The sequence below is a fragment of the Hypanus sabinus genome, chromosome X1 (assembly GCF_030144855.1).
Source record: "Hypanus sabinus isolate sHypSab1 chromosome X1, sHypSab1.hap1, whole genome shotgun sequence".
NCBI classification, from domain to species: Eukaryota; Metazoa; Chordata; class Chondrichthyes; order Myliobatiformes; family Dasyatidae; genus Hypanus; species Hypanus sabinus.
In genome coordinates, this window is record NC_082738.1 from 30,786,331 (window position 1) to 30,805,190 (window position 18,860).

The following is an 18,860-nucleotide window of genomic DNA, read 5'->3' on the forward strand; positions in this document are numbered from 1 at the left end:
TGACCAGTCTGTGTCAGACCCTCTCTCTCAGGGGGGGATCTGTACACTGACCGGTGTCTCTCAGTCCCTCTCTCTCAGGGGGAGATCTGTACTCTGACCATAATCTCTCAGTCCCTCTGTCTCTCAGGGGGAGATCTGTACACTGACCATAATCTCTCAGACCCTCTCTCTCAGGGGGAGATCTGTACACTGACCGGTGTCTCTCAGTCCCTCTCTCTCAGGGGGAGATCTGTACTCTGACCATAATCTCTCAGTCCCTCTGTCTCTCAGGGGGAGATCTGTACACTGACCATAATCTCTCAGACCCTCTCTCTCAGGGGGAGTTCTGTACATTGACCGGTGACTCTCAGTCCCTCTCTCTCAGGGGGAGATTAGTACACTGACCATAGTCCCTCTCTCACAGGGGGAGATCTGTACTCTGACCGGTGTCTCTCAGTCCCTCTCTCTCTGACGGGAGATCAGGACACTGACCATAATCTCTCAGTCCCTCTATCCCTCACACTGAGATCTGAACACAGACCAGTATCTCACTCTCTGGGGGAGATCTGTACACTGACCATAATTTCTCAGTCCCTCTCTGTCAGGGGGGGATCTGTATACTGACCGGTGTCTCTCAGTCCCTCACTCTCAGGGGAGATCTGTACACTGACCAGTCTGTGTCAGACCCTCTCTCTCAGCGGGGGATCTGTACTCTGACCGGTGCCACTCAGTCCCTCTCTCTCAGGTGGAGATCTGTAAACTGACCGGTGTCTCTCAGTCCCTCTCTCTCTCATGGGAGATCAGTACACTGACCATATTCTCTCAGTCCCTCTCTCCCTAACACTGAGATCTGAAAACAGACCAGTATCTCTCTCTCTGGGGGAGATCTGTACACTGACCATAATCTCTCAGTCCCTCTCTCTCTGGGGGAGTTCTGTACGCTGACCATAATCTCTCAGTCCCTCTCTCTCAGGGGGAGATCTGTACACTGACCATAATCTCTCAGTCCCTCTCTCTCTGGGGGAGATCTGTCCGCTGACCATAATCTCTCTGTCCTTCTCTCTCAGGGGGAGATCTGTACACTGACCAGTCTGTGTTAGACCCTCTCTCTCAGGGGGGGATCTGTACACTGACAGGTGTCTCTCAGTCCCTCACTCTCAGGGGGAGATCTGTACATTGACCATAATCTCGCAATCCCTCTCTCTTAGGGGGAGATCTGTACACTGAGCATAATCTCTTAGTCCCTCTTTCTCAGGGGGAGATCTGTACTCCGACCATAATCTCTCATTCCCTCTCTTTCAGGGGGAGATCTGTACACTGACCATAATCTCTCAGTCCCTCTCTCTCAGGGGGAGATCTGTGCACTGACCGGTGTCTCTCAGTCCCTCTCTCTCAGAGGGAGATCTGTACACTGACAGGTGTCTCTCAGTCCCTCACTCTCAGGGGGAGATTAGTACACTGACCGGTGTCTCTCAGTCCCTCTCTCTCAGTGGAAGATCTGTGCACTGACCATAATCTCTCAGTCCCTCTCTCTCTCGGGGGAGATCTGTACACTGACCATAATCTCTCAGTCCCTCACTCTCAAGGGGAGATCTGTACACTGACTGGTGTCTCTCACACCCTCTCTCTCAGGGGCAGATCTGTATACTAACCGGTGTCTCTCAGTCCCTCTCTCATAGGGGGAGATTTGTACACTGACCATAATCTCTCAGTCCCTCTCTCTCAGGGGGAGATCTGTACACTGACTGGTGTCTCTCAGTCCCTCTCTCTCGGGGGCAGATCTGTATACTAACCGTTGTCTCTCAGTCCCTCTCTCTCAGGGGGAGCTCTGTACACTGACCATAATCTCTCAGTCCCTCTCTCTCAGGGGGAGATCTGTACTCTGACCGGTGTCTCTCAGTCCCTCTCTCTCTGACGGGAGATCAGGACACTGACCATAATCTCTCAGTCCCTCTCTCCCTCACACTGAGATCTGAACACAGACCAGTATCTCTCTCTCTGGGGGAGATCTGTACACGGACCAGTGTCTCTCACTCCATCTCTCAGGGGGAGATCTGTACTCTGTCCATAATCTCTCAGTCCCTCTCTCTCAGGGGGAGATCTGTACTCTGACCATAATCTCTCAGTCCCTCTCTCTCAGGGGGTGATCTGTGCACTGACCGGTGTCTCTCAGTCCCTCTCTCTCAGAGGGAGATCTGTACCCTGACAGGTGTCTCTCAGTCCCTCTCTCTCTGGGGGAGATCTGTACACTGACCGGTGTCTCTCAGTCCCTCTCTCTCAGGGGGAGATCTGTACTCTGACCATAATCTCTCAGTCCCTCTATCTCTCAGGGGGAGATCTGTACACTGACCATAATCTCTCAGTCCCTCTCTCTCAGGGGGAGATCTGTACATTGACTGGTGACTCTCAGTCCCTCTCTCTCAGGGGGAGATTAGTACACTGACCATAATCTCTCAGTCCCTCTCTTTCAGGGGGACATCTGTACTCTGATTGGTGTCTCTCAGTCCCTCTCTCCCTCATGGGAGATCAGTACACTGACCATAATCTCTCAGTCCCTCTCTCCCTCACACTGAGATCTGAACACAGACCAGTATCTCTCTCTCTGGGGGAGTTCTGTACGCTGACCATAATCTCTCAGTCCCTCTCTCTCAGGGGGAGATCTGTACACTGACCATAATCTCTCAGTCCCTCACTCTCTGGGGGAGATCTGTCCGCTGACCATAATCTCTCAGTCCCTCTCTCTCAGGGGGAGATTGGTACACTGACCAGTCTGTGTCAGAACCTCTCTCTCAGGGGGGGATCTGTACACTGACCGGTGTCTCTCACACCCTCTCTCAGGGGCAGATCTGTATACTAACCGGTGTCTCTCAGTCCCTCTCTCTTGGGGGCAGATCTGTATACTAACCGTTGTCTCTCAGTCCCTCTCTCTCAGGGGGTGATCTGTACACTGACCGGTGTCTCTCAGTCCCTCTCACTCAGGGGGAGATCTGTACACAGACCATAATCTCTCAGTCCCTCTCTCTCAGGGGGAGATCTGTACTCTGACCGGTGTCTCTCAGTCCCTTTCTCTCTGACGGGAGATCAGGACACTGACCATAATCTCTCAGTCCCTCTCTCCCTCACACTGAGATCTGAACACAGACCAGTATCTCTCTCTCTGGGGGAGATCTGTTCACGGACCGGTGTCTCTCACTCCCTCTCTCACAGGGGGAGATCTGTACTCTGACCATAATCTCTCAGACCCTCTTTCTCAGGGGGGGATCTGTACACTGACCGGTGTCTCTCAGCCCCTCTCTCTCAAGGGGAGTTCTGTACACTGACCATAATCTCGCAATCCCTCTCTCTTAGGGGGAGATCTGTACTCTGACCATAATCTCTCAGTCCCTCTCTCTCAGGGGGTGATCTGTGCACTGACCGGTGTCTCTCAGTCCCTCTCTCTCAGAGGGAGATCTGTACACTGACAGGTGTCTCTCAGTCCCTCTCTCTCTCATGGGAGATCAGTACACTGACCATATTCTCTCAGTCCCTCTCTCCCTCACACTGAGATCTGAACACAGACCAGTATCTCTCTCTCTGGGGGAGATCTGTACACTGACCATAATCTCTCAGTCCCTCTCTCTCTGGGGGAGTTCTGTACGCTGACCATAATCTCTCAGTCCCTCTCTCTCTGGGGGAGATCTGTCCGCTGACCATAATCTCTCAGTCCCTCTCTGTCAGGGGGAGATCTGTACACTGACCAGTCTGTGTCAGACCCTCTCTCTCAGGGGGGGATCTGTACACTGACAGGTGTCTCTCAGTCCCTCTCTCTCAGGGGGAGATCTGTACACTGACCATAATCTCGCAATCCCTCTCTCTTAGGGGGAGATCTGTACACTGAGCATAATCTCTTAGTCCCTCTTTCTCAGGGGGAGATCTGTACTCCGACCATAATCTCTCAGTCCCTCTCTTTCAGGGGGAGATCTGTACACTGACCATAATCTCTCAGTCCCTCTCTCTCAGGGGGAGATCTGTGCACTGACCGGTGTCTCTCAGTCCCTCTCTCTCAGAGGGAGATCTGTACACTGACAGGTGTCTCTCAGTCCCTCACTCTCAGGGGGAGATTAGTACACTGACCGGTGTCTCTCTGTCCCTCTCTCTCAGTGGGAGATCTGTGCACTGACCATAATCTCTCTGTCCCTCTCGCTCTGTGGGAGATCTATGCACTGACCGTAATCTCTCAGTCCATCTCTCTCAAGGGGAGATCTGTACACTGACCATAATCTCTCAGTCCCTCTCTCTCAGGGGCAGATCTGTACACTGACCAGTCTGTGTCAGACCCTCTCTCTCAGGGGGGGATCTGTACACTGACCGGTGTCTCTCAGTCCCTCTCTCTCAGGGGGAGATCTGTACACTGACCATAATCTCTCAGTCCCTCTCTCTCAGGGGGAGATCTGTACTCTGACCGGTGTCTCTCAGTCCCTCTCTCTCTGACGGGAGATCAGGACACTGACCATCATCTCTCAGTCCCTCTCTCCCTCACACTGAGATCTGAACACAGACCAGTATCTCTCTCTCTGGGGGAGATCTGTACACGGACCGGTGTCTCTCACTCCATCTCTCAGGGGGAGATCTGTACTCTGACCATAATCTCTCAGTCCCTCTCTCTCAGGGGGAGATCTGTACTCTGACCATAATCTCTCAGTCCCTCTCTCTCGGGGGGTGATCTGTGCACTGACCGGTGTCTCTCAGTCCCTCTCTCTCAGAGGGAGATCTGTACACTGACAGGTGTCTCTCAGTCCCTCTCTCTCTGGGGGAGATCTGTACACTGACCGGTGTCTCTCAGTCCCTCTCTCTCAGGGGGAGATCTGTACTCTGACCATAATCTCTCAGTCCCTCTCTCTCTCAGGGGGAGATCTGTACACTGACCATAATCTCTCAGTCCCTCTCTCTCAGGGGGAGATCTGTACATTGACCGGTGACTCTCAGTCCCTCTCTCTCAGGGGGAGATTAGTACACTGACCATAATCTCTCAGTCCCTCTCTTTCAGGGGGACATCTGTACTCTGATTGGTGTCTCTCAGTCCCTCTCTCCCTCATGGGAGATCAGTACACTGACCATAATCTCTCAGTCCCTCTCTCCCTCACACTGAGATCTGAACACAGACCAGTATCTCTCTCTCTGGGGGAGATCTGTACACTGACCATAATCTCTCAGTCCCTCACTCTCTGGGGGAGTTCTGTACGCTGACCATAATCTCTCAGTCCCTCTCTCTCAGGGGGAGATCTGTACACTGACCATAATCTCTCAGTCCCTCTCTCTCTGAGGGAGATCTGTCCGCTGACCATAATCTCTCAGTCCCTCTCTCTCAGGGGGAGATCTGTACACTGACCAGTCTGTGTCAGAACCTCTCTCTCAAGGGGGGATCTGTACACTGACCGGTGTCTCTCAGCCCCTCTCTCTCAAGGGGAGATCTGTACACTGACCATAATCACTCAGTCCCTCTCTCTCAGGGGGGGATCTGTACACTGACTGGTGTCTCGCACACCCTCTCTCTCAGGGGCAGATCTGTATACTAACCGGTGTCTCTCAGTCCCTCTCTCATAGGGGGAGATTTGTACACTGACCATAATCTCTCAGTCCCTCTCTCTCAGGGGGAGATCTGTACACTGACCATAATCTCTCAGTCCCTCTCTCTCGGGGGGAGATCTGTACACTGACCGGTGTCTCTCACACCCTCTCTCTCGGGGGCAGATCTGTATACTAACCGTTGTCTCTCAGTCCCTCTCTCTCAGGGGGTGATCTGTACACTGACTGGTGTCTCTCAGTCCCTCTCACTCAGGGGGAGATCTGTACACAGACCATAATCTCTCAGTCCCTCTCTCTCAGGGGATCTGTACTCTGACCGGTGTCTCTCAGTCCCTCTCTCTCTGAAGGGAGATCAGGACACTGACCGTAATCTCTCAGTCCATCTCTCTCAAGGGGAGATCTGTACACTGACCATAATCTCTCAGTCCCTCTCTCTCAGGGGCAGATCTGTACACTGACCAGTCTGTGTCAGACCCTCTCTCTCAGGGGGGGATCTGTACACTGACCGTTGTCTCTCAGTCCCTCTCTCTCAGGGGGAGATCTGTACACTGACCATAATCTCTCAGTCCCTCTCTCTCAGGGGGAGATCTGTACTCTGACCGGTGTCTCTCAGTCCCTCTCTCTCTGACGGGAGATCAGGACACTGACCATCATCTCTCAGTCCCTCTCTCCCTCACACTGAGATCTGAACACAGACCAGTATCTCTCTCTCTGGGGGAGATCTGTACACGGACCGGTGTCTCTCACTCCATCTCTCAGGGGGAGATCTGTACTCTGACCATAATCTCTCAGTCCCTCTCTCTCAGGGGGAGATCTGTACTCTGACCATAATCTCTCAGTCCCTCTCTCTCGGGGGGTGATCTGTGCACTGACCGGTGTCTCTCAGTCCCTCTCTCTCAGAGGGAGATCTGTACACTGACAGGTGTCTCTCAGTCCCTCTCTCTCTGGGGGAGATCTGTACACTGACCGGTGTCTCTCAGTCCCTCTCTCTCAGGGGGAGATCTGTACTCTGACCATAATCTCTCAGTCCCTCTCTCTCTCAGGGGGAGATCTGTACACTGACCATAATCTCTCAGTCCCTCTCTCTCAGGGGGAGATCTGTACATTGACCGGTGACTCTCAGTCCCTCTCTCTCAGGGGGAGATTAGTACACTGACCATAATCTCTCAGTCCCTCTCTTTCAGGGGGACATCTGTACTCTGATTGGTGTCTCTCAGTCCCTCTCTCCCTCATGGGAGATCAGTACACTGACCATAATCTCTCAGTCCCTCTCTCCCTCACACTGAGATCTGAACACAGACCAGTATCTCTCTCTCTGGGGGAGATCTGTACACTGACCATAATCTCTCAGTCCCTCACTCTCTGGGGGAGTTCTGTACGCTGACCATAATCTCTCAGTCCCTCTCTCTCAGGGGGAGATCTGTACACTGACCATAATCTCTCAGTCCCTCTCTCTCTGAGGGAGATCTGTCCGCTGACCATAATCTCTCAGTCCCTCTCTCTCAGGGGGAGATCTGTACACTGACCGGTGTCTCTCAGCCCCTCTCTCTCAAGGGGAGATCTGTACACTGACCATAATCACTCAGTCCCTCTCTCTCAGGGGGAGATCTGTACACTGACCAGTCTGTGTCAGACCCTCTCTCTCAGGGGGGGATCTGTACAGTGACCGCTGTCTCTCACACCCTCTCTCAGGGGCAGATCTGTATACTAACCGGTGTCTCTCAGTCCCTCTCTCATAGGGGGAGATTTGTACACTGACCATAATCTCTCAGTCCCTCTCTCTCAGGGGGAGATCTGTACACTGACCATAATCTCTCAGTCCCTCTCTCTCGGGGGGAGATCTGTACACTGACCGGTGTCTCTCAGTCATCCTCTGTCGGGGGAGATCGGTACACTGACCGGTGTCTCTCACACCCTCTCTCACAGGGGGAGATCTGTACTCTGACCATAATCTCTCAGACCCTCTCTTTCAGGGGGAAATCTGTACACTGACCATAATCTCTCAGTCCCTCTCTCTCAGGGGGTGATCTGTGCACTGACCGGTGTCTCTCAGTCCCTCTCTCTCAGAGGGAGATCTGTAAACTGACAGGTGTCTCTCAGTCCCTCTCTCTCTCATGGGAGATCAGTACACTGACCATATTCTCTCAGTCCCTCTCTCCCTCACACTGAGATCTGAACACAGACCAGTATCTCTCTCTCTGGGGGAGATCTGTACACTGACCATAATCTCTCAGTCCCTCTCTCTCTGGGGGAGTTCTGTACGCTGACCATAATCTCTCAGTCCCTCTCTCTCAGGGGGAGATCTGTACACTGACCATAATCTCTCAGTCCCTCTCTCTCTGGGGGAGATCTGTCCGCTGACCATAATCTCTCAGTCCCTCTCTCTCAGGGGGAGATCTGTACACTGACCAGTCTGTGTCAGACCCTCTCTCTCAGGGGGGGATCTGTACACTGACAGGTGTCTCTCAGTCCCTCTCTCTCAGGGGGAGATCTGTACACTGACCATAATCTCGCAATCCCTCTCTCTTAGGGGGAGATCTGTACACTGAGCATAATCTCTTAGTCCCTCTTTCTCAGGGGGAGATCTGTACTCCGACCATAATCTCTCAGTCCCTCTCTTTCAGGGGGAGATCTGTACACTGACCATAATCTCTCAGTCCCTCTCTCTCAGGGGGAGATCTGTGCACTGACCGGTGTCTCTCAGTCCCTCTCTCTCAGAGGGAGATCTGTACACTGACAGGTGTCTCTCAGTCCCTCACTCTCAGGGGGAGATTAGTACACTGACCGGTGTCTCTCAGTCCCTCTCTCTCAGTGGGATCTGTGCACTGACCATAATCTCTCTGTCCCTCTCTCTCAGTGGGAGATCTATGCAGTGACCGTAATCTCTCAGTCCATCTCTCTCAAGGGGAGGTCTGTACACTGACCGGTGTCCCTCACATCGTCTCTCTCAGGGGCAGATCTGTATACTAACCGGTGTCTCTCACTCCCTCTCTCTCAAGGGGGGGATCTGTGCATTGACCATAATGTCTCAGTCCCTCTCTTTCAGGGGGAGATCTGTACACTGACCATAATCTCTCAGTCCCTCTCTCTCAGGGGGAGATCTGTGCACTGACCGGTGTCTCTCAGTCCCTCTCTCTCAGAGGGAGATCTGTACACTGACAGGTGTCTCTCAGTCCCTCACTCTCAGGGGGAGATTAGTACACTGACCGGTGTCTCTCAGTCCCTCTCTCTCAGTGGGATCTGTGCACTGACCATAATCTCTCTGTCCCTCTCTCTCAGTGGGAGATCTATGCAGTGACCGTAATCTCTCAGTCCATCTCTCTCAAGGGGAGGTCTGTACACTGACCGGTGTCCCTCACATCGTCTCTCTCAGGGGCAGATCTGTATACTAACCGGTGTCTCTCACTCCCTCTCTCTCAAGGGGGGGATCTGTGCATTGACCATAATGTCTCTGTCACTCTCTCTTAGGGGGAGATCTGTACACTGATCATAATCTCCCAGTCGCTCTCTCTCAGGGGGAGATCTGTACTCTGTCCATAATCTCTCAGTCCCTCTCTTTCAGGCGGACATCTGTACTCTGATTGGTGTCTCTCAGTCCCTCTCTCTCTCAGGGGAGATCAGTACACTGACCATAATCTCTCAGTCCCTCTCTCCCTCACACTGAGATCTGAACACAGAGCAGTATCTCTCTCTCTGGGGGAGATCTGTACACTGACCATAATCTCTCAGTCCCTCTCTCTCTGGGGGAGTTCTGTACGCTGACCATAATCTCTCAGTCCCTCTCTCTCTGGGGGAGATCTGTCCGCTGACCATAATCTCTCAGTCCCTCTCTCTCAGGGGGAGATCTGTACACTGACCAGTCTGTGTCAGACCCTCTCTCTCAGGGGGGGATCTGTACACTGACCGGTGTCTCTCAGCCCCTCTCTCTCAAGGGGAGATCTGTACACTGACCATAATCTCTCAGTCCCTCTCTCTCAGGGGGAGATCTGTGCACTGACCAGTCTGTGTCAGACCCTCTCTCTCAGGGGGGGATCTGTACACTGACCGGTGTCTCTCAGTCCCTCTCTCATAGGGGGAGATTTGTACACTGACCATAATCTCTCAGTCCCTCTCTCTCAGGGGGAGATCTGTACTCTGACCGGTGTCTCTCAGTCCCTCTCTCTCTGACGGGAGATCAGGACACTGACCATAATCTCTCAGTCCCTCTCTCCCTCACACTGAGATCTGAACACAGACCAGTATCTCTCTCTCTGGGGGAGATCTGTACACGGACCGGTGTCTCTCACTCCCTCTCTCACAGGGGGAGATCTGTACTCTGACCATAATCTCTCAGTCCCTCTCTCTCTGGGGGAGATCTGTACACTGACCGGTGTCTCTCAGTCCCTCTCTCTCAGGGGGAGATCTGTACTCTGACCATAATCTCTCAGTCCCTCTCTCTCTCAGGGGGAGATCTGTCCACTGACCATAATCTCTCAGTCCCTCTCTCTCAGCGGGGGATCTGTACACTGACCGGTGCCACTCAGTCCCTCTCTCTCAGGGGGAGATCTGTATACTGACCATAATCTCGCAATCCCTCTCTCTTAGGGGGAGATCTGTACTCTGACCATAATCTCGCAGTCCCTTTCTCTCTGGGGTGATCTGAACACTGACCGTTGTCTCTCAGTCCCTCTCTCTCAGGGGGAGATCTGTACACTGACCATAATCTCTCAGTCCCTCTCTCTCAGGGGGAGATCTGTACACTGACCGGTGTCTGACAGTCCTTCTCTCTCCGTGGGAGATCTGTACACTGACCATAATCTCTCAGTCCCTCTCTCTCAGGGGGAAATCTGTACACTGACCGGTGTCTCTCAGTCCCTCTCTCTCAGGTGGAGAACTGTACACTGACCGGTGTCTCTCAGTCCCTCTCTCTCATAGAGGGAGATCTGAAAACTGAACATATTCTGTCAGTCCCTCTCTCTCAGGGGGAGATCTGTACACTGACCGGTGTCTCTCAGTCCCTCTCTCTCAGGGGGAGATTAGTACAGTGACCATAATCTCTCAGTCCCGCTCTCTCAGTGGGAGATCTGTGCACTGACCATAATCTCTCTGTCCCTCTCTCTCAGGGGGAGATCTATGCACTGACCGTAATCTCTCAGTCCATCGCTCTCAAGGAGAGATCTGTACACTGACTGGTGTCTCTCACAACCTCTCTCTCAGGGGCAGTTCTGTACACTGACCGGTGTCTCTCAGTCCCTCTCTCTCAGGGGGAGATTAGTACAGTGACCATAATCTCTCAGTCCCGCTCTCTCAGTGGGAGATCTGTGCACTGACCATAATCTCTCAGTCCCTCTCTCTCAGGGTGAGATCTGTACACTGACCGGTGTCTCTCAGTCCCCCTCTCTCAGGGGCAGATCTGTATACTAACCGGTGTCTCTCAGTCCCTCTCTCACAGGGGCAGATCTGTACACTGACCAGTGTCTCTCACTCCCTCTCTCTCAGGGGGGGATCTGTGCACTGACCATAATCTCTCTGTCACTCTCTCTTAGGGGGAGATCAGTACACTGACCATAATCTCCCAGTCGCTCTCTCTCAGGGGGAGATCTGTACACTGAACTGCGTCTCTCAGTCCCTCTCTCTCAGGGGGAGATCTGTACACTGACCAAAATCTCTCAGACACGCTCTCTCAGGGGGAGATCTGTACACTGACCATAATATTTCAGTCCCTCTCTCTCAGGGGGAGATCTGTACACTGACCATATTCTCTCTGTCCCTCTCTCGTAGGGGGAGATCTGTACAGTGACCAAAATCTCCCAGTCCCACTCTCTCGGGGGGAGCTCTGTACACTGACCATAATATTTCAGTCCCTCTCTCTCAGGGGGAGATCTGTACACTGACTGGTCTCTCTCAGGGGCAGATCTGTATACTAACCGGTGTCTCTCAGTCCCTCTCTCACAGGGGGAGATCTGTACACTGACCACTGTCTCTCACTCCCTCTCTCTCAGGGGGAGATCTGTACATTGACCTTAATCTCTTAGTCCCTCTCTCTCATGGGGAGATCTGTACTCTGACAATAATCTCTCAGTCCCTCCCTCTCAGGGTGACATCTGTACACTGACCATAATCTCTCAGTCCCTGTCTCTCAGTGGGAGATCTGTACTCTGATTGGTGTCTCTCAGTCCCTCTCTCTCTGACGGGAGATCAGGACACTGACCATAATCTCTCAGTCCCTCTCTCCCTCACACTGAGATCTGAACACAGACCAGTATCTCTCTCTCTGGGGGAGATCTGTACACTGACCATAATTTCTCAGTCCCTCTCTCTCAGGGGGGGATCTGTACACTGACCGGTGTCTCTCAGTCCCTCTTTCTCAGGGGGAGATCTGTACACTAACCGGTGTCTCTCAGACCCTCTATCTCAGGGGGAGATCTGTACAGTGACCAGTCTGTGTCAGACCCTCTCTCTCAGCGGGGGATCTGTAAACTGACCGGTGTCTCTCAGTCCCTCTCTCACAGGGGGAGATCTGTACACTGACAGGTGTCTCTCAGTCCCTCTCTCTCAGTGGGAGATCTGTACACTGACCATAATCTCGCAATCCCTCTCTCTGAGGGGGAGATCTGTACACTGAGCATAATCTCTTAGTCCCACTCTCTCAGGGGGAGATCTGTACACTGACCGGTGTCTCTCACTCCCTCTCTCTCAGGGGGAGATCTGTACTCTGACCATAATCTCGCAGTCCCTCTCTCTCTGGGGTGATCTGCACACTGACCGATGTCTCTCAGTCCCTCTCTCTCAGGGGGAGATTAGTACACTGACCATAATCTCTCAGTCCCTCTCTCTCAGGGGGAGATCTGTACACTGACCGGTGTCTCTCAGTCCCTCTCTCTCAGGGGGAAATCTGTACACTGACTGGTATCTCTCTCTCAGGGGCAGATCTGTACACTGACCATAATCTCTCAGACACGCTCTCTCAGGGGGAGATCTGTTCACGGACCGATGTCTCTCAGTCCCTCTCTCTCAGGGGGAGATCTGTACACTGACCATAATCTCTCTGTCCCTCTCTCTTAGGGGGAGATCTGTACACTGACCAAAATCTCCCAGTCCCACTCTCTCGGGGGGAGCTCTGTACACTGACCTTAACATTTCAGTCCCTCTCTCTCAGGGGGAGATCTGTACACTGACCGGTGTCTCTCAGTCCCTCTCTCTCAGGGGGAGATCTGTACACTGACTGGTCTCTCTCAGGGGCCGATCTGTATACTAACCGGTGTCTCTCAGTCCCTCTCTCACAGGGGGAGATCTGTACACTGACCAGTGTCTCTCACTCCCTCTCTCTCAGGGGGAGATCTGTACTCCGACCATAATCTCTCAGTCCCTCTCTCTCAGGGGGAGATCTGTACATTGACCTTAATCTCTCAGTCCCTCTCTCTCAGGGGGAGATCTGTACACTGACCGGTGTCTCACAGTCCCTCTCTCTCAGGGGGAGATCTGTACACTGACCTTAATCTCTTAGTCCCTCTCTCTCATGGGGAGATCTGTACTCTGATCATAATCTCTCAGTCCCTCCCTCTCAGGGGGACATCTGTACACTGACCATAATCTCGCAGTCCCTCTCTCTCAGGGGGAGATCTGTACTCTGATTGGTGTCTCTCAGTCCCCCTGTCTCTGACGGGAGATCAGGACACTGACCATAATCTCTCAGTCCCTCTCTCCCTCACACTGAGATCTGAACACAGACCAGTATCTCTCTCTATGGGGAAATCTGTACACTGACCATAATTTCTCAGTCCCTCTCTCTCAGGGGGGGATCTGTATACTGACCGGAGTCTCTCAGTTCCTCTCTCTCAGGGGGAGATCTGTACACTGACCATAATCTCTCAGTCCCTCTCTCTCTGACGGGAGATCAGGACACTGACCATAATCTCTCAGTCCCTCTCTCCCTCACACTGAGATCTGAAAACAGACCAGTATCTCTCTCTCTGGGGGAGATCTGTACACTGACCATAATTTCTCAGTCCCTCTCTCTCAGGGGGGGATCTGTACACTGACCGGAGTCTCTCAGTCCCTCACTCTCAGGGGAGATCTGTACAGTGACCAGTCTGTGTCAGACCCTCTCTCTCAGCGGGGGATCTGTACTCTGACCGGTGCCACTCAGTCCCTCTCTCTCAGGGGGAGATCTGTAAACTGACCGGTGTCTCTCAGTCCCTCTCTCACAGGGGGAGATCTGTACACTGACAGGTGTCTCTCAGTCCCTCTCTCTCAGGGGGAGATCTGTACACTGACCATAATCTCGCAATCCCTCTCTCTTAGGGGGAGATCTGTACACTGACCATAATCTCTCAGTCCCTCTCTCTCAGGGGGAGATCTGTACACTGACCATAATCTCTCAGTCCCTCTCTCTCTGACGGGAGATCAGGACACTGACCATAATCTCTCAGTCCCTCTCTCCCTCACACTGAGATCTGAAAACAGACCAGTATCTCTCTCTCTGGGGGAGATCTGTACACTGACCATAATTTCTCAGTCCCTCTCTCTCAGGGGGGGATCTGTACACTGACCGGAGTCTCTCAGTCCCTCACTCTCAGGGGAGATCTGTACAGTGACCAGTCTGTGTCAGACCCTCTCTCTCAGCGGGGGATCTGTACTCTGACCGGTGCCACTCAGTCCCTCTCTCTCAGGGGGAGATCTGTAAACTGACCGGTGTCTCTCAGTCCCTCTCTCACAGGGGGAGATCTGTACACTGACAGGTGTCTCTCAGTCCCTCTCTCTCAGGGGGAGATCTGTACACTGACCATAATCTCGCAATCCCTCTCTCTTAGGGGGAGATCTGTACACTGACCATAATCTCTCAGTCCCTCTCTCTCAGGGGGAGATCTGTACACTGACCGGTGTCTCTCAGTCACCCTCTCTCAGAGGGAGATCTATGCGCTGACCGTAATCTCTCAGTCCCTCTCTCTCTCGGGGGGAGATCTGTACACTGACCGGTGTCTCTCAGTCCCTCTCTCACAGGGGGAGATCTGTACACTGACCGGTGTCTCTCAGTCCCTCTCTCACAGGGGGAGATCTGTACACTGACAGGTGTCTCTCAGTCCCTCTCTCTCAGGGGGAGATCTGTACACTGACCATAATCTCGCAATCCCTCTCTCTTAGGGGGAGATCTGTACACTGACAGGTGTCTCTCAGTCCCTCTCTCTCAGGGGGAGATCTGTACACTGACCATAATCTCGCAATCCCTCTCTCTTAGGGGGAGATCTGTACACTGAGCATAATCTCTTAGTCCCACTTTCTCAGGTGGAGATCTGTACTCTGACCATAATCTCTCAGTACCACTCTTTCAGGGGGAGATCTGTACACTAACCATAATCTCTCAGTCCCTCTCTCTCAGGGGGAGATCTGTACACTGACCGGTGTCTCTCACTCCCTCTCTTTCAGGGGCAGATCTGAACACTGACCAGTGTCTCTCAGTCCCTCTCTCACAGGGGGAGATCTGTACACTGACCATAATCTCTCAGTCCCTCTCTCTCAGGTGGAGATCTGTACACTGACCGGTGTCTCTCAGTCCCTCTCTCTCAGGTGGAGATCTGTACACTGACCGGTGTCTCTCAGTCCCTCTCTCTCATAGGGGGAGATCTGAACACTGAACATAATCTCTCAGTCCCTCTCTCTCAGGGGGAGATCTGTACACTGACCGGTGTCTCTCAGTCCCTCTCTCTCAGTGGGAGATCTGTGCACTACCATAATCTCTCTGTCCCTCTCTCTCAGGGGGAGATCTGTACTCTGACCGGTGTCTCTCACATCCTCTCTCTAAGGGGCAGATCTGTACACTGACCGGTGTCTCTCAGTCCCTCTCTCACAGGGGCAGATCTGTACACTGACCAGTGTCTCTCACTCCCTCTCTCTCAGGGGGAGATCTGTACACTGACCAAAATCTCCCAGTCCCACTCTCTCTTAGGGGGAGATCTGTACACTGACCATAATCTCCCAGTCGCTCTCTCTCAGGGGGAGATCTGTAAACTGACCATAATCTCACAATCCCTCTCTCTCAGGGGGAGATCTGTGCACTGACCATGATCTCTCAGTCCCTCTCTCTCAGGGGGAGATCTGTGCACTGACCATGATCTCTCAGTCCCTCTCTCTCGGGGGAGATCTGTACACTGACCATAATCACTCAGTCCCTCTCTCTTAGGGGGAGATCTGTACTCTGACCAAAATCTCCCAGTCCCACTCTCTCAGGGGGAGATCTGTACACTGACCTTAATATTTCAGTCCCTCTCTCTCAGGGGGAGATCTGTACACTGACCGGTGTCTCTCAGTCCCTCTCTCTCAGGGGGAGATTAGTACAGTGACCATAATCTCTCAGTCCCGCTCTCTCAGTGGGAGATCTGTGCACTGACCATAATCTCTCTGTCCCTCTCTCTCAGGGGGAGATCTATGCACTGACCGTAATCTCTCAGTCCATCGCTCTCAAGGAGAGATCTGTACACTGACTGGTGTCTCTCACATCCTCTCTCTCAGGGGCAGTTCTGTACACTGACCGGTGTCTCTCAGTCCCTCTCTCTCAGGGGGAGATTAGTACAGTGACCATAATCTCTCAGTCCCGCTCTCTCAGTGGGAGATCTGTGCACTGACCATAATCTCTCAGTCCCTCTCTCTCAGGGTGAGATCTGTACACTGACCGGTGTCTCTCAGTCCCCCTCTCTCAGGGGCAGATCTGTATACTAACCGGTGTCTCTCAGTCCCTCTCTCACAGGGGCAGATCTGTACACTGACCAGTGTCTCTCACTCCCTCTCTCTCAGGGGGGATCTGTGCACTGACCATAATCTCTCTGTCACTCTCTCTTAGGGGGAGATCAGTACACTGACCATAATCTCCCAGTCGCTCTCTCTCAGGGGGAGATCTGTACACTGACCGGTGTCTCTCAGACACGCTCTCTCAGGGGGAGATCTGTACACTGAACTGCGTCTCTCAGTCCCTCTCTCTCAGGGGGAGATCTGTACACTGACCAAAATCTCTCAGACACGCTCTCTCAGGGGGAGATCTGTACACTGACCATAATATTTCAGTCCCTCTCTCTCAGGGGGAGATCTGTACACTGACCATATTCTCTCTGTCCCTCTCTCGTAGGGGGAGATCTGTACAGTGACCAAAATCTCCCAGTCCCACTCTCTCGGGGGGAGCTCTGTACACTGACCATAATATTTCAGTCCCTCTCTCTCAGGGGGAGATCTGTACACTGACTGGTCTCTCTCAGGGGCAGATCTGTATACTAACCGGTGTCTCTCAGTCCCTCTCTCACAGGGGGAGATCTGTACACTGACCACTGTCTCTCACTCCCTCTCTCTCAGGGGGAGATCTGTACATTGACCTTAATCTCTTAGTCCCTCTCTCTCATGGGGAGATCTGTACTCTGACAATAATCTCTCAGTCCCTCCCTCTCAGGGTGACATCTGTACACTGACCATAATCTCTCAGTCCCTGTCTCTCAGTGGGAGATCTGTACTCTGATTGGTGTCTCTCAGTCCCTCTCTCTCTGACGGGAGATCAGGACACTGACCATAATCTCTCAGTCCCTCTCTCCCTCACACTGAGATCTGAACACAGACCAGTATCTCTCTCTCTGGGGGAGATCTGTACACTGACCATAATTTCTCAGTCCCTCTCTCTCAGGGGGGGATCTGTACACTGACCGGTGTCTCTCAGTCCCTCTTTCTCAGGGGGAGATCTGTACACTAACCGGTGTCTCTCAGACCCTCTATCTCAGGGGGAGATCTGTACAGTGACCAGTCTGTGTCAGACCCTCTCTCTCAGCGGGGGATCTGTAAACTGACCGGTGTCTCTCAGTCCCTCTCTCACAGGGGGAGATCTGTACACTGACAGGTGTCTCTCAGTCCCTCTCTCTCAGTGGGAGATCTGTACACTGACCATAATCTCGCAATCCCTCTCTCTGAGGGGGAGATCTGTACACTGAGCATAATCTCTTAGTCCCACTCTCTCAGGGGGAGATCTGTACACTGACCGGTGTCTCTCACTCCCTCTCTCTCAGGGGCAGATCTGTATACTAACCGGTGTCTCTCAGTCCCTCTCTCACAGGGGGAGATCTGTACACTGACCAGTGTCTCTCACTCCCTCTCTCTCAGGGGGAGATCTGTACTCTGACCATAATCTCGCAGTCCCTCTCTCTCTGGGGTGATCTGCACACTGACCGGTGTCTCTCAGTCCCTCTCTCTCAGGGGGAGATCTGTACACTGACCATAATCTCTCAGTCCCTCTCTCTCAAGCGAAGATCTGTACACTGACCGGTGTCTCACACTCCCTCTCTCTCATAGGGGGAGATTAGTACACTGACCGGTGTCTCTCAGTCCCTCTCTCTCAGGGGGAGATTAGTACACTGACCATAATCTCTCAGTCCCTCTCTCTCAGGGGGAGATCTGTACACTGACCGGTGTCTCTCAGTCCCTCTCTCTCAGGGGGAAATCTGTACACTGACTGGTATCTCTCTCTCAGGGGCAGATCTGTACACTGACCATAATCTCTCAGACACGCTCTCTCAGGGTGAGATCTGTTCACGGACCGATGTCTCTCAGTCCCTCTCTCTCAGGGGGAGATCTGTACACTGACCATAATCTCTCTGTCCCTCTCTCTTAGGGGGAGATCTGTACACTGACCAAAATCTCCCAGTCCCACTCTCTCGGGGGGAGCTCTGTACACTGACAACATTTCAGTCCCTCTCTCTCAGGGGGAGATCTGTACACTGACCGGTGTCTCTCAGTCCCTCTCTCTCAGGGGGAGATCTGTACACTGACTGGTCTCTCTCAGGGGCCGATCTGTATACTAACCGGTGTCTCTCAGTCCCTCTCTCACAGGGGGAGATCTGTACACTGACCAGTGTCTCTCACTCCCTCTCTCTCAGGGGGAGATCTGTACTCCGACCATAATCTCTCAGTCCCTCTCTCTCAGGGGGAGATCTGTACATTGACCTTAATCTCTCAGTCCCTCTCTCTCAGGGGGAGATCTGTACACTGACTGGTGTCTCACAGTCCCTCTCTCTCAGGGGGAGATCTGTACACTGACCATAATCTCGCAGTCCCTCTCTCTCAGGGGGAGATCTGTACTCTGATTGGTGTCTCTCAGTCCCCCTGTCTCTGACGGGAGATCAGGACACTGACCATAATCTCTCAGTCCCTCTCTCCCTCACACTGAGATCTGAACACAGACCAGTATCTCTCTCTCTGGGGGAGATCTGTACACTGACCATAATTTCTCAGTCCCTCTCTCTCAGGGGGGGATCTGTACACTGACCAGTCTGTGTCAGACCCTCTCTCACAGCGGGAGATCTGTACAC